Source organism: Protopterus annectens, chromosome 11.part0 (assembly GCF_019279795.1).
Source record: "Protopterus annectens isolate FY-2018-M chromosome 11.part0, PAN1.0, whole genome shotgun sequence".
Classification (NCBI taxonomy): domain Eukaryota; kingdom Metazoa; phylum Chordata; order Ceratodontiformes; family Protopteridae; genus Protopterus; species Protopterus annectens.
The window spans coordinates 1,173,287,266-1,173,303,710 of record NC_056745.1 but is presented as its reverse complement, the minus strand read 5'-3'; positions in this window follow the sequence as shown (position 1 = coordinate 1,173,303,710).

Genomic DNA, 16,445 nt, shown 5'->3' with positions numbered 1-16,445 from the left:
CAAGGAATGCATTATGAATGAAAATCTTTGAGGTACTCACTTTCCACAAGAAATACAATTGTTAACTTTTACAGACATCAGATTAGAGCAAGAAGAAAGGTTCCCCAACAGGGTACTTAGCTTAGTTGAAGACTTTGGTTCTGAAACTTTAAAATGAAAATTTCAGGAGTCAGCCGACCGGTTTCTGCTTCAGGCACTGCACAGCAAGAAAGACTGATGTAATGGAGTCAGATGCATGCTTTATATCCCTGACTACCCGATATCATGGAAGATGAGACAGCAACCGACACAGGACCCAAGACTTTGATAAATCAGGCTGACTGAAGGCTACTGCAAGCAGATAATGCAAATGTGATGACTGCAACAGTGAAACACGAAGAACATCTGTGGTTTCCCTCAACATCTCCAGTGGACATTTACAAAGCGTTAGAGGACATGAGAAGCAAGGTACCATGACAGCCTCACAGAAGATGGCAGAGGAAGAAACTGTCAATGTCAGACCCTCCTCTAGGCCATCTTACCTCAGACACAGGTGGAGGACAGCAGCAGACTCCAGCCTAGACTTCTTGGCCTTTTTGAGCTGCGGGTATACCTCAGGTCAAGCACAATCTGCCATACCTTAGGCAGAAGCCATGAGAAAGGTTCTCAAAGTGAATGGAAAGTGAAGAAAGGTGGCTATGCAAAGTCCTGACACAAAAGACTGAGAACAAGTACAGATACGAGATGCACCCAAGCAAAACAGGAACCTATTTTGATTAGGTTTGCGGAACCTGCTGCCCCACACTCGCATTTACATGCCTTCCAAACAGGGTAAAAAAAAAAAAAAAAAGGGTACTTATCTAACGCACAGGCAGAAAAAGTGTAGGGTGTTCAGACATACAATAATGGAATTCAGGCTGGCAGCAAAGCAGAGTTGGGAGCATATGTCAACATTATGCCCTAGGCTTGCACTAGAGCACGTCTGATGCACCACACTCCTTGGGTAAAGGCTTTGTTATACTGGTTGGACGTTGCTATCCTTGGCTGGACATAGCAGAGGTGATGAACACTACAACAGATACGGAAGAACATTTCTGAAGACTATCCAACCTCCGAATAAGGGATTTAAAGCAATGGGCATATGCTTCTGCCACCTTTGCTCCTGAACTAGGGCACACACTTGTCAGACCTATCACAGCAGACATTTACTCAACACAAAAGAACAAGACTATTCCAACTACGATGTCTAGTATTACCATTTCATGTGCCTTATTGCTATGATGGACCTTTCTGCTTCTATATGCATGAGATATCATGCCTAGCTGAGCCATGCAACTTCAGACAAGTCACCTTTACAAAATCCATTTATAGGGTCATTTCTTATTTGGCCAATCTGTGACCTGCACCCTGATCCTCTTCAAACACAACCCAGACTAACGGATGGGCAACTGCAAAATTCACTCTTGTGGGGGCACCTATGTCCCTCCTGGACAGAGGAAGTTGGTATCAACTAGTACAGACCCTTACCCTCAGCGAACTTCACTCACCAAAACTGGGGAGAACTATGGGTAATTACTGCTTAGCCTAGTTGTTTCCTATAAAACAACATAAGAGTAAACAAGACCCTAAGACTCTGCCAGAGTACATATACCCCCCCCCTATGATCTTGTAAAAGTATCCAAAAACGGCCTTGTTCTCCAGGTTTCAAATGTCCAGACGTCCAATTTTCTTTAGACACGGATTGGGTGCCTTCAATGGATGCAGACCCAGAAGTACACAGGATCAGTAATACCATGAGCCCTTCTCAAGCAACACCCCCCACATCCTTGCAAGTATGCCAGACTGCTCCAATCTAGACATAAAAGGGTAGTCTCTCTATCCAGCCTGATGGTATGCCATCACACAAGACAAACAGCAAGAGAAAACCTGGAGGCTATTACATATCCTTTCTGGACACCCCTCCTCAGCCCCACTACCCACTGGGAGACTGCCAATCCAACTAGACAAAAGCCAAACTACACGAGTCCTCCTGCCAACAGCTGTCCAAGAGGTTCCATATCAGAAAGTGAGGATTTTATTAAAAGTTCTTTCTGGTTCCAACCAAAACATCTCAGCAAACACGTGAAAGGCTCAATTCAGAATGGTTACTGTGCATACAATTCTACTCTGCCTCCTGGCAAACAAATGGATGTTTACTGTACATTTTTGCTTACCGTCACAGAAAAATTAGTTCACGATACTTCTGAATAGAAGAAAAGTACAGCTGTGTACACTTGCCGTAAATGTAGATGTTAAGAGTGTATTCACTGTTGCAGTCATCACACTTGGGTTATCTCCCTGCAGGTAGCCATTAGTCAGCCCAAACACCAGAGTCTTAGTATTTGTGTCTATTGCCGTCGCTTCTTGCAGGACATCAGGGGGTATAAAACAGGCAGCCAATGCCATTTCATAGGCAAGTACTAGGCTATCTGCCCAAGGGCATTTATACACCTAGCCAGAACATGTTGGCTTTCCCACCCCCTTAGATTAGTTCCCTGTGCCTCTGTCCAGCAGAGCCATCAGTTCCCTGCGCCACTGTCCAGCAGAGCCAGTGCAGTGATCCCCGGGGTAAATGTTCTTGTTTCCCATCCACCAGTCAAGGTTTCTCTTCGAGAGTGTTAGAGGGGCTCTGCCTGATGCGTCTCTGGGATAGGAATTTATCCCTCCAGCATGTCCTATTTATTATTGTGGTGAGGTTTATCTCTAAAGCGTGTGGCTCTGGGTTTTTTTTTTTTTTTTTTTTTTTTTAAGGTGGAGCATGTCCATCAATTCTGGGTTGGACATGGCCTTTTATTTCAGGCAAAGATCACCTCGGATTAAGCGGTATGCAACAGAGTACAGCTGGAGTTTGAGTCAGGCTGCATAGGGCATCTGTTTGAGGCCAGTAATCCTCTTGGTAAGGTACTTTTGTGGCCTTTCCAGCTGTTGCAGGCATCTTTGTAAGGTACATCCCAAATGGGGCATTGTATTCTATGATGGTCTAATGAGTGATGAGTAGAGAGGCACAATAACCTCTTGTTCTAGATACAAACCCTTTTTTGATTAGGTGGGCCACATAGAAGGCTTTTCTAACCAACTTGGCAATATGATTATCAAAGGAGAGATTACTATCTACTTGGTTCCCCAGATCCCTTATTACATTTTATGTATTTAGGGGACTACCACCTATGTGGTAGTTTGAAAGTATTTTGTTTTTTCCCCCAAGGGGGAGGACTATGCACTTTTTGGCATTTAGCTTGAGGCCATGATTTTGACACCAGGTATCCATCTCTGTGAGACCCATCTGAAGGGTGCATCAGTCGCAGAATCAATTACGGCCCCTAGTCTGCAGTAGTCTGTGAACTGGGTCAGCCATAGTCCTCCTATGCTTGCCTGTACCTCTGAGAAGTATAGGCCAAATAGGAGGGGTCCTAGGACTGAGCCCTGGGGGACACCACTTGTAACCGGTTTAGAGTTGGACGTAGAACCTGCAACTCTCACCATGGGGGTTCTTACCCATGAGCCAGTTGGCAACCCATCTCATGACTTAGGGATTTGTTCCAGCTGGTGAGCTTGTCTAGAATGGGGAATTGTTCGAAAGCCTTTGCGAGGTCTAGGTAGGCTGTGTGGGCCTCCTTTCCCTCTAGGTAGGCTGTGTGGACCTCCTTTCCCTAGTCTAATGCATTGGTAACCATCTCAGTCATCCACCAGGTTTAGGAGGCATGATCTACCCTTAAAACCAAACTGGGTAGGGTCCAAGGTTTGGAGGTTCCCAATGTCTCTGTTGAGTTCCAAGATGATGCAATCCAAAGCCTTGCAGACCAGGCTAGTCAGGCTTATAGGGCAATAGTTTCCAGGGTCTGTTGCTGTGCACCACTCTATGGGTACGTGGCCTGTAGAAAGGCTGAGTTTGAGCAGTGTGTGTTTAGGTGAGGGGTTGGTTCATTTTGGAGCTCATCCAGTCCCACTGAAGCTGTTTTTGGCTTTGAATAGGGCTGTTTTAACCTGTGCATCAATGATTGACTGGGCCCTACATTCTTCTGGCATGCTTATGGGCCCTTTAGGGGGTGAAGTTTGCACTAAACCTGTCTGCCAGAATGTTTGCAATATCAGTCGGTTCAGTGTATTTTGTGCCATTCTGCACCAACTCAGAGCAGATCTGAGAGTTTCCACTTGGGTTCTTGACATAGCTAAAGAACGCTTTGTGGTGATGTTTGGAGTCATTGGCAATTTCTTTCGAAACTAGCCTTGGATGATTTTAATGAGGGATTGTAGTTTCTTGCCGATACTGATCAGGGATGTCTTTTCTTCTTGAGAATTCACTCTTTTCTGTACTAATTTCCTCCTTCTGTTGGACCCCTGCCATAAACAAGCTATACACCAGACTGGTTTCCTTTTCTTGGAGTAATGAGTCTTGGTTTTACTTGGGATAGCACGATCCATGCATTCCTGCAGATGCTCAGAGTGCCTTTGTAAAGGTTTCAGCAGCTTGGACAGCAATGTCCTTTAGCATGGGGGCTGTGAACCTTTCCACCACGGTCTTAAGTAACGTGAAGTTTGCTTTTGAAAAGTTTTTCATGGTGGTTTCCTTGATTGGGGGTGGAATGTGGATATCCAGAGTGATTAGTCTATGGTCTGATCTAACCAGCAAGGGGTTGACCTCCAGTGTGGAACACCTGTCCCCCATGTTGGTGACAACCAGGTCCAATAGGTTCCCTCTGGTAGGGGTGTTGACCAGTTGATCCAGGGCGTTCAAGTTTATAAATTCTAGGAAGCATTGGGCAAGGGAGTTAGTACTGGAGTAGCTCTCCCAGTTTGCTTGGGTAATTGAAATCACCCAGTATTAAGGTGTTTGATAGGACCTTCACATTTCACAGTGTTTCCAGAAATGCAGAATGGGGGTCCTGGGCCATGGTGGGTGATCTGTAGCAAGCTACAATTTGGATTGCAGTTTTACCCATTGTTAGTTGCACATGGATGATCTCTGATGCATTGTGCTGCACCACTAACCTGGAGGTTTGGGTATCCTTGATGAATAGATACACCCCCACCTTTAGTGTTTCGGTCCTGGTTCTGTGGGCAAACGGTATGGCAAGAGTTAGAGCCTAGGGGTGCTGGGGTGCTCTCAGGAGCCTTAAACCACATTTCTGTTACTGCACAGATGTCAATGTTCTCCATACTGAGGAGTGCCTAGAGTGCGTGCATTTTGAGGTTTAGACTTTTGGCATAGAGTAGCATTACCCTCAGTTTTTGGTTACTTGTGCTATTTATGGTGGTGGGTTTGTCTTGAGCCTTGCCTAAAAAGGCACTATGAGAGCAGCAAGAGCCTTGGGCAGTATTCGAAATACTAAGGGTGACAGGTGCAAGCCATTTCTTGCCAATCATGGCATGTCATCCCAGGCGGAGATACTGGATCCCCTTTGAATGACACCAGAAAGTTAGACAATTGTTGAAATTGATCATTTTTTTCTTTATACTGTGGCATCATTCTTTGTGAGGGCAGGATGCTACTCAGGGTCAGGGTTATACTGGCCTGGGCTACATGATCAGAGCGCTCTTCCAGGTCTCTCTTCATGTAGTGCAGGGAGGTACGTCTCAGGTCATTTACACCAACATGGACAATGACAGTTCTATTTGTACTTGTTCTGGAGTGACCAGAGTGCTTGTGTTATGTGGTGGATCCTGGCACAGGCAGTTAATTAACCTTCACCTCATCTAGCCTAGTTAGTGGGACATCAGTATGCCCGACTATAGAATCGCCTATTACTAGTGTTGGGCATGTTATTTTGCATTAAGGGCTGTGAATGCATGGCACACTGATTAAGTGAAGTATGTGATGGTTGGTAATGGGGTGTGGAGGTTGCTTGGATGTCTGCTTTAGAGGGCTGTTGCTTTTGCAGATTTTTATTTAGAGCCTCCAAGTAAGTTTTCATGTATTCATGTGCGCTATTTGCCAGTGTTGGTTTATTAGGTCTGTGAGACTGGTGGTGTGTTGCAAGTATTACCCTTCTCCTCTTGACTGTCAGTTCCAGTCTTGGGTTGAAAGTGCTTTGCCTCCAGTTTGGCTGTATAATTGCATCTCTCGCATATATTAGTGTTTGGAGGGAGGAGGAGAGGGTTGTCTGTGTACATGAGGCAGTTGTAACATTGCCTCAAAATGCCCAGATTCACCAGTTGGACTGGAGAGTACACTGGAAACTGTCCTTTGGACATGCCTGAAGAGGTAGAGTAAGCTGCTTTTCTGATTGGCTAGTGGGGACGAATAGAGAGCCTTGTCCTTCTGGACAGTATGGAAGGGTCTAGTGCTAGAGTTAATTAGCGCTTGCTGTGAGTTTTAAGCAAGTGCTTGACTGTGAAACGAATGGTTCGAGTGCTAAAGTTGAAGGATTGTCTAGTTCCAAGGGAAAAACTGAAGAGTAGGCTTAGTGGAGCCGAGAATAGTTCAACTCCAGCTAAATGGTGCTGCCCAGTGCACAAACCCACACAAATGCATTTTTTATAGCAGGGAAATGAGATAAATTAGCCCAAAATGGCTGATTAACTTCTGGGCTGAAACCACTTCTCCAGGGACAGATAAGGCTGCTCAAAGCTCCCCTCTCTCATAGGTGAGCAGAGAAACTTCCTTCTATCCAAGCAAGACATGGGCAACACAGAAACGTGTAATATATATATATATATATATATATATATATATATATATATTTTTTTTTTTCCAGAAAATAGAGCAGATACAATCAAACCACCACTTTACCAAATTAACCAGTTAAAAAAATTAAAACTGAGCCTTGTTCCAGCAGTCTTCAGACAAGTTCTAACTGCACAGTCCTGCCACTAGGGTAGAGAAACCTTCTCCAAAAAGGACAGCCTGGATCAGTGCACAAGTTAAACAAACAAAGCTAGATCCAGCCAGCCTGAATCTAGTCTATGCTACAGCAAACAAGGCATACAGATTTAAGAAAGAAAAACAGTTCAAGTAAGCATGGGCAATAAGCCTTTAACCAGAAATTCCCAGCTCAGAAGGGCAGAATCTAGCCTCTCCTCCCACAAGAGTGCAGACCACAAACCTTCTTAACATAAGATAACTGGCCTGAAGCCCAAGTGCTTAACTCAGAACGAACACACTTTTAGAAAAACAGACATTGAGCCTTCGATCAACAGTTCCCAACTTAGGATGTACACTACCTGTCCTGCCACAACAGTGCAGACCACAAACCTTCTTAATGTAAAACAAATGGTTTGAAGCCCAAGTGCTTAAGCCAAGGGCCTTAGAATAAGTTACAATTTAATTAGGCTAACAAGCAGTAATAAAGGCAGCAGAATAAATTAAATTGAATACTTTTAAGAGCAAAATCAAAATAAAGTAGGAAGACACACAAATATAGTAAGGCAGATTCAGTTCTTTTTGAGACTGACGAAATAGAGATTAAGATACTATAGAGGAATGTCCTTCAAGTGCTCTCTCTGTACACCACAGAGGAGATGGGACTGGTAGGAGTATGTGAAATCAAAAAATGATCTTCACTGTACTCAGTTGAGTGAGCAAATGAGATGGGCCCAGGAGTGTTCAAAAAGATTTACAGCAGGAGCAGGCAATTCCAAAGCCACCAAGATTAACACCACAACAGGAAACAGGGAAGGGGGTGGGGAACTAACTGCAGAGACAGACAATACTTACTGAATCAAAGACTATTTACTGACTCAAATCTTAAATAAGTGCAGAGAAAAATACTTAAATCAGCTTGTGCCCAGTTGATATATGCAGACAAGTCTCAGTAGCCAATTTATTCTGGTCCCAAATGTCAGGAGCCCCCTATAGGGGGGTAGTAAATGGTGGGGAACACCATCAGTAAAAAGTAAATACCAATTACATTACAAATAGCCATAGAGAGGAAATGTGGATAGAAAGAGAAAGCCAGGGGGGTGGAGGGAGGGAAACCAGGACTGCAACAGTGAACACCACCATCTACATTTATGGCAAGTGTACACAACTGTACTATGTTCGTGTTTCACTGTTGCAATCACACTTGGGTTGATTCCCAAAGTGGAGGAAGGGTGGAGGCAGTCAAGTGTTAATGCTGGCTAGTAGGCATTGCAAGACTGCTGTAGCAAATCCAGCCCTGGATTTGGAAAAGACAGGCAAATGGTAATTCTTGAAGGTGTGTACAGAACTCCAGGTTGCAGCTTCCAGAATGTCCCTGTTAGGATCTCCCCTGAGAAATGTTGTAGAGGTAGAAGTAGCCCTAGTGGAAGGTGTTCTGACCCATTAAGAGGGTGGTTTTCTATAGTGCTTGTAGCAGAAATGGATGCAGTGTGCTACCCATTTGGAAATGGTTTGTTTTCAAATAGCCTTGCCCTCTGCCCCTGTAGCAAAGCTGACTACCAGCTGATCAAATTTTCTAAAAGGCTTAGTCCCATCAAGGTAGAATCTGACCAGTCTGTCCACGCCCAAAGAGTGCAGGATCCTTTCCCCTTTATATTTAGGGTTAGGGAAGAAGGTTGGTAAATAGACTGATTGGTTTAGAGCCACACTGGACACCACCTTAGGCATAAAGGACAGGTTAGCCCAGAGAGAAACCCTGTGAGCATGGAAAATAATGAAGGGTTCCACAGCCATTAGTGCCTGTACACTCTTCTAGCTGAAGTTCTGGCTAAAAGCAATAGTTTTCCAAGGGGAATTTTAACACTGCAGAAGCAACAGGTTCAAAGGGGGGGGGGGGGGGACAGACAAGCTTTTTCAATACAAAGTGAATGTCCCAGGCAGGGGTGGGTGCTCTCCTTGGGGGCCTTAAATTGTTAGCCCCTCAAGAACTGTTTGATAACACGGTGAGAAAAAGAGAGGTGGCTCAGTATTATGAGCCAAGATGGCAGAGGCATGAATCTTTCTGGAGGATAGGCATCTGGAGTAGCTCTGCTAGGTAATCCAGGATTACAGGTAAGGAGGGCACAGCTGTGTCCTTTCCTTTAGACCAAAGTCCAGGAACAATATCTTTTCCACTTTTTCAGCATAGGATTTCCTAGTACTAGGCCTTCTGGCATCAAGACTGACATCCAGCACCCGTTTGCTGAGGGTTGCTGGTGGGGTATTAAATAGATAAACCAGGCTCCAAGGTTTAAAGTTTGCAACTGTGGATGCAAAATCTGTCCCTCCTACTGAGACAGCAGGATAGGAGTCTGGTGTAGATGCTAGGGTGGTACCATTGTCAGGCTGCACAGGATTGGGTACCAGTACTGGTCAATCAGAATTGCCCTTGGCCTGTCCTGTTTTACCCTTAGTACTTGAGAGAAGGGGCAGAGGGGGAAGGCATAGATTGAGAGGTTTTCCCATTGAAAGGATAGGGCAAATCCACCTTCCAGGCCCTATGAGAAATACTAGTGCAGTAATTGCTTAACTGGTGGTTCTTGGGGGAGGCAAAGAGATCCAAATCTGGAGTCCCCCACCTCTGGATCAGAAGGCTGAAGTTGGGATCCAATTTCCACTAGTGTGGGTCTAGAAGATTTCTGCTCAAGTCTGCCAGTGAAATTCGTTTGCCTGGCAGGAACTGAGCTTGTAGATTGACTTGGTTTCTCAAGGCTGTGTTCCACAGGCCCATAGCTAACCTTGCAGAGTGGGTAAGAATGGGTCCCCTCCACTAGTTAATGTACCACATGACTATGGTGTTTATCAGCAGTTGTCCTGGAAGGATTAGGTATTTGAAAGCTGTAACAGCATTCTGTACAGCTAGCATCTTTTTCATTGATGCACAGGAGAATCTGCCTTTGGCTCCAATGGCCCTGAATGCATTTGCCTGCCATGCGAGCCCCTCATGCATACTGCGAAGCATCTGTTGTCAGGGTTTGGGCAGCGTGGGGTTGAGTGAAATGCAGTCCTTTGTTGTGGTCACATGCTTCTGACCTTAGACAAGGTATGATGGGAATGACCGTTTCCAGGTCCTGAGAATACTGACACCAAAGACTTGAAGTTTCCTCATATGCAGTCTTGCATACGGAATTAGAAGAATACATGAGGCCATGAATCCTAGGGCTTGTATATTTTTCTTGCAGATAGCTGGGTTCTGGTGGCCATTTGTTTGAAGTAGTCTGTCAGACCTGTTTTTCTGAAGTGAGAAATGCCATCTGAGAAGTTGTGTCTAAGCTTGCACCCAGGAATACAATCTTTTGACTGGGTACCAGTTCAGAATTCTTAGTTGGTGTACCCCAATGAAGTGAGAAGGCTTTTTACAAATGCCAGGTGCTGAAGCAGCAATTCCTGACTGTCCAGCTGAATCAGGCAGTCGAAGTTTGGGTAAATTTGGATATTTCTCTGCTGCAGTATGCAATGGCTAGAGGCAGGCATTTTGTGAATACTCTGGGCACAGTAGATAAGCCAAAAGGAAATGCAGAAAACAGATAGTGCATAGATCCTGCTTTGAAACAAAGATATTTCCTGCATGACTCCCTTATGGGGATGTGCATATAAGCTTCTTTTAAGTCTAGAGTGACCAACTAGGCATCCTTGGCTAGCATAGGGAGAAGGTGTTGAGGATTGAAAGATCCAGGATTGGGCACCAGGAAGAGTTTGGTGTAGAAACCCTGACCCCATTATTTCTTATGAAACAGGTTGAATAGCTGATATTGAACAGGGAAAGTAATTGTTTTTGAGCCTCTGCCCACTAGTTTGGAGGAAGGTCTGGAAACCCACTTAGGGTTGGCAGAGAATGGAAGCAGAATTTGTTCCCTGGGATACAATGTTGAGGACCCAGCAGGTCCCGAGTGAGGGGCATCCATTTTTTTTTTTTTTGCACAAAAGGGCAAGTTTTTCTCCTAGGGGCACAAGCAGTTGGGGCAGGGCTGGGAAGTAGAATTGAGAAGTTGTGAACTTTTACCATAGGGGGTAGCTTACCACTCTTTTTGGGGTGGAGACACTCCACTGCTTAGATCTTTGCATACCCTGAGACTGTAGTCTGGGTGGCACGTTTCCCCTGGGTCTTGGCTGGAAAGGACCAGTGTTTTGAAGGGCAATGCCTACTGAATCTAGGAGGTTGCACTTTAAGAATTCTTTGCAGAAATGTAGCTTTTTCTTCCATCTTTAAGAACTACTTCTGGTTTGGTGCCAAACAGTCCTTATTTAAAAGTAGTATCTAATAATTTTGATTTGACATGATCTGGCAAGGTTTGCTTCTTCAGCCAAGCACATCTTCCAGTGACAGCAGCCCTGTAAGATGCTTCTAGGGCACACTGCAAAGTATGCTTATTAACTTGGCTTGCAGAAAGCATTAGCTCTTGTAAATCTTCATTTTCTGCACAATCTGGAAATACCATTTTTTTGTTTAATTAGTTCCATAATAGGTTACTGGTACTTCAGCATGTGAAACTGAAAATGTAATGCCCTGATAGCAAGAGAGTTGCAGAGGTATACACCTTCTTACCTAAAGCTGGTCTAAAGCTCCATAATCCCGGTCCGAAGGTGTAGGATTTTTGGCTAGTAGCCTTAATACCTTTAGGTCCCTGGGAAATCATCTCTGGATCAGCAGTAGGATTCTTGAAAAGAAACTTGTGGGAATCAGGTACTCTGTAGTATCTGTCAGGTTTCCTAGGGGCTAGGGATAATGTCTCTGGAGTATGACTACATTCCATAAAATAATCTACATCCAGGACAGGGGGTATAGCTAGAAGCCTGTGCTGAGGAAACTCTAAAAATTGAGTTTTTGGACTGAAGGGAATCTTGGCATTCCCAGTGGAAATGCTCTCTCAAGATATGCAAGGTTTCACCAAATGAAAAATCCTCTGGAGAGGAGGCAGAAGGAATAGATTCCTCTGCATGAGTCCTCACAGGCTGATGAGGGCATGTCTTGATAATCAGAAGGGTCAGTCATCGGACTCCTGGTCTGTAGAATCAGAAGACAACTAAATTCTTAGTCTTTAGCAGGGGAAGGCTGGCTTCCCCTAATTAGTATAATAAGGTCTTCAGCCATTCTAAGCATTTATTTTTGTGACGAGCTTGAGCATGCACTTTGGTAGTCTGTTTTCTAGACAGTGTGTGTACTCTGGCCAAGAAACTTGGCAGTTTTAGGTAAAAAAAAAGTCAATTTGATTCCTACATCCATAGGACAGAATACACCCTCAAAAGGCGGTGCCTGCACAGCAGCTTCAGACTCATCCAAGGTAGAGACATCCACTGGTTCCATAGTCAAAGCATCTCGTGGCATTCCAGACTTCGAATGGGTCTCAGCAGAAGCCTGCTAATCCACAGAAGTGGGCATCAGGGGCTGCAAAGGCACCTCAGAGTACCGGCAGACTGGTGACTAATTTAACGGAAGAGTCATCGGCAGTTTCAGACCTATGCAGTCTCTATCTTTATGTTTTCCCCCCCCCCAGAAGATCAGTAGTCTGATGGCTTATCGATGCAATTTCAGAATACACAGAACAAGAGCAAAAGAATTAAACAAAAAAAAAATAGCCAGACAACTAATGGTTCAGATGTTAAGGCACAAAACCATTAGCGAGGGGTGTTGTGGTCTGGGCCTAAACAGGTGCCAACATCCTGACAGGTTCAGCGCAAACTTCTCCCCCCCCCCTTCCCCACCAAAAGGGCAAATATCTATCCCAGCAGAGTGCTGCCCTCCTGACATCTCAGATGCTCAGGTAAGAGCTGCCCTCCCCAAAGCAAAAAACACAGCATCAATGGGACCAGACGGTGTCCCAGGCTGCATTCTACAGGAACTCAAAGAACTAAACCCAAACATAAAACTACTGTTCAATCTCAGCCTTACTACAGGATATGTACCCAAAGAGTGGCATCAGCAACAGTGGTCCCTCTCCACAAAAGGTGGTGCCTCAACAGATCCTGGAAACTATCGCCCCATAAGCCTGACTAGCTTGGTATGCAAAGCTATGGAAAGGATCATCATGGACCTCAAGATATTGGGGACCTACAGACACTGGATCCTACCCAGTTCGGCTTTAAGGGCAGATCCTGCCTCAAACCTGGTCGATTTCTTTGAAACAGTCACCAAGGCCACTGACGAGTGGAAGGTGGTCCACACAGCCTACCTGGACCTTGCAAAAGCCTTCGATACAATACCCCACTCAGGCATTCTTGATAAGCTTACCAGCTTAAATATAAACCCCTATGTCACTAGATGGGTTGCAAACTGGCTCAAGGACAGAACCCACATGGTTAGAATTGCTGGAGCCATGTCAGATTCCAAACCAGTTACAAGTTGCGTCCCACAAGGCTCAGTCCTGGGACCTCTCATTCGGTATATATTTCTCAGACGTACAGGCCAACACGGAAGGACTGGGGCTGACCAAGTTCGCAGATGACTGCAGACTGGGCGCCATAATAGACTCTCCAGACACAAGCATCCTACAAAAGGGCCTCCTAGAAACAGACAACTGGTGCCAGAGCCATGGCCTCAAGCTAAACGTCAAAAAGTGTATAGTCATCCCCTTTGGCAAAAACAAAGTGCCCACAAATTACCACATAGGTGGTAATCCATTAAGTACAGAAGTAATTAGGGACCTGGGGACCCAAGTTGATGGCAATCTCATTTGACAACCACATGGCCAAAGTGGTTAGAAAAACATTCTATATAGCCCAACTAATCATGAAGGGATTCGCATCTAGATCAGGGGAGGTCATAGTGCCTCTTTACTCATCCCTCACCAGGCCCATAATTGAGTACAATGCCCCTTTTGGGATGTACCTTACCAGACACCTGCAGCAACTGGAAAGACCCCAAAAGTACCACACCAAGAGGATCAAAGGGCTCAAACAGATGCCATATGCTGCCCGGTTAAAGAAACTCCAGCTCTACTCAGTGGCATTCCGCCTGCTCAGAGGCGATCTGTGGCCGATGTATAAAGCCATGTCCAACCCGGAATTAATGGACATGCTGCATCTCAGACAATCCAAATCCCATTGAGCTACATGCTAGAGAGACTTGAACCTCAGCATTGAAATAAATAGGACATGCTGGAGGGACAGATTCATAACCCAGAGGCTCCCTTCACTCTGGAATAAAATCCCAGTCCAGGTTAGGCAGAGTCCCTCATTGACTCTTCAAGAGGAATCTTGATGAGTGGATGGGAAATGGTAGGTTTACCACGGGTATCACTTCTGTGTCACTGTTAGAGGCACAGTATACTAACCTCGAAAAAGGCATAGCAAAATTCATTTAAAATGGGTGGCGAAAGCCAAACACACTCTGGCTATGCTTATAAATGCCCTAGGCCAGATAGCCTAGTATGAACCTATGAATAAAAATCTGAGGTATTTGCTTTCCACAGGCAAGACAATTGTTAACTTTTTCTGACATCAATTAGAGCAAGAAAAGGATCTCCAACGGCGTACTTCGCTTTGGAAGACTTCAGGAACATCAACTCAAAAATGAAAAATAGACAGCAGAATCTAAAAATCATGATAATACCACGAATAGAAGGCCAATTCCTAAGTAATGAAAAATAATTAAAAAGTCACACAAAAATATTTTCTCTAGTGCCTCGGCAACACTTGCCTATAACAGAGTAAACCATAATTAAAGTGACTAACTTATATAGTACCACACATCCATCTAATTAATCAATTAAACAAAACATTTAATAAAAGCCTAAAATACTTTACTAAAGTAAACTTTTCAATACACATTCTTGATTCAGTCCTATGGGGCTCACTGTATTAAATTTTAAAATAATAAAAGCCTCCTTTTTTCTTAATATGCATTTTATTTGTTGTTCACTCATCAATATATTACTTTTAACATTATCTAATACTGTCACTTGTAGCCCCTCAGGGCTCCCATTATGATACTCATTAAAATGTATTGCTATAGGACTAGTCTGCTTATTATTTTTGATATCCCCAATATGTTCCTTTACTCTACAAGAAAACTGTATTTTAGTTTCTCCAACATAAAATTTGTTACAAGGACATTTAAGTCCATATATAACCTTCGCTGTCCTACAATTAAAAAGCCCTTTGGTCTGAAAATTAATACCATTAATCTTAGTAAATTTTCTACTTATATATTTACATACACTACATTTTCCACAGGCTAATGCACCCTGTTCCTCAATTGACTCTGCAAATGTAATATTTGGCATCCTAAATTTACTGTGAACTATAAAATCCTTTATGCTCCTCCCTTTTCTAAAGGAGAAAATTTCTTACCTTCTAAAAAAATCAACTTAACTTATTTAACTATTCTCCAACTATATTTAACTTGTTCCAAAACTTTCAGACAAGACAGAATAGGTGGAAGTAAAATACACATTCCCCATCCTTGCTTTTATTTTTACCATTATTAGTATCCATTTCTACTATTTAATACTTTAAACTATCCTTCAAATCTACTTTAGAATAACCTCTCGAATAAAATGTATTGAAACTTGCATATAATTCCCTTTGTCTAATGACAAAATCATTACATAACCTCTTAATTCTAACAAATTCAGTATATGGTATAGGGAGAATGGTAACTATCACCATGTAAAATAAAATTTGTATCTTTAAATTTTCTATGAATACTAGTATTAATATAACTACCAACTTGTGCCTTCAAAACTACATCCAAATAATGTTCCTCTGTCCCCATTGTAAATCAAATGTCACACCTACATTATTTTGTTGTATTACATCTATAAATTCATAAATTTACAAATAAAAATCAAATCAATGTAATGAAAATATTTATAAACATATTTAATGAAAAATTGATTGGTATATATATGCATTCTCAGAATGCCCCATAAATATATTTGCATAACTAGGGGCAAAAGGTGCCCCCCCATACCTGTTCCCAGAGTCTGCCTACACAAATTTCCATTAAATTCAAATATATTATTCTTTAAACACACCACAATCAAATCAATTATATATTCTGTAACTAGATTTTGACCTACAAAATATTTAATAGCTTGTACACCATCCAGATGCCTAATAATGGTATAAAGGCTAACCACATCTATTACAAGAAAATAGAAATCATTTTCCCATTTTATATTGCCAATTTTGTCTAATAATTCAAACATATCCTTTATACAAGATGGCAATTTTTTTTTACTGTCGATAACAGAAATTCATGAAGAAAACATGCTAAATTATGCATAAAATTGCCACTTGCAGAAACTATAGTCCAGGAGGATCTATCATACTTTTGCGAATCTTTGGCAGACAGTAAAACATGGCATTCTAGAATTCTGAGCAAACTTTCCCTGCACATCCTGAGAGAAATAATGTAATCTATGCCCTTTATTTATTAAGTCATTATATTCTTTTTGTGCTCTCATTCTATCATATTAATTTTTTGATATACATTTTCATTAACTAAATGTGTGCAACACATCTTTAAATACTGTAAACAATTTAAAATGACCAGCTTACCACCCTTATCGACCGGTTTAAATATTAATTCAGGATCTTGACTTAATTTCTTCAAGCATTCCCATTCCTTCATATTTATATATATCTC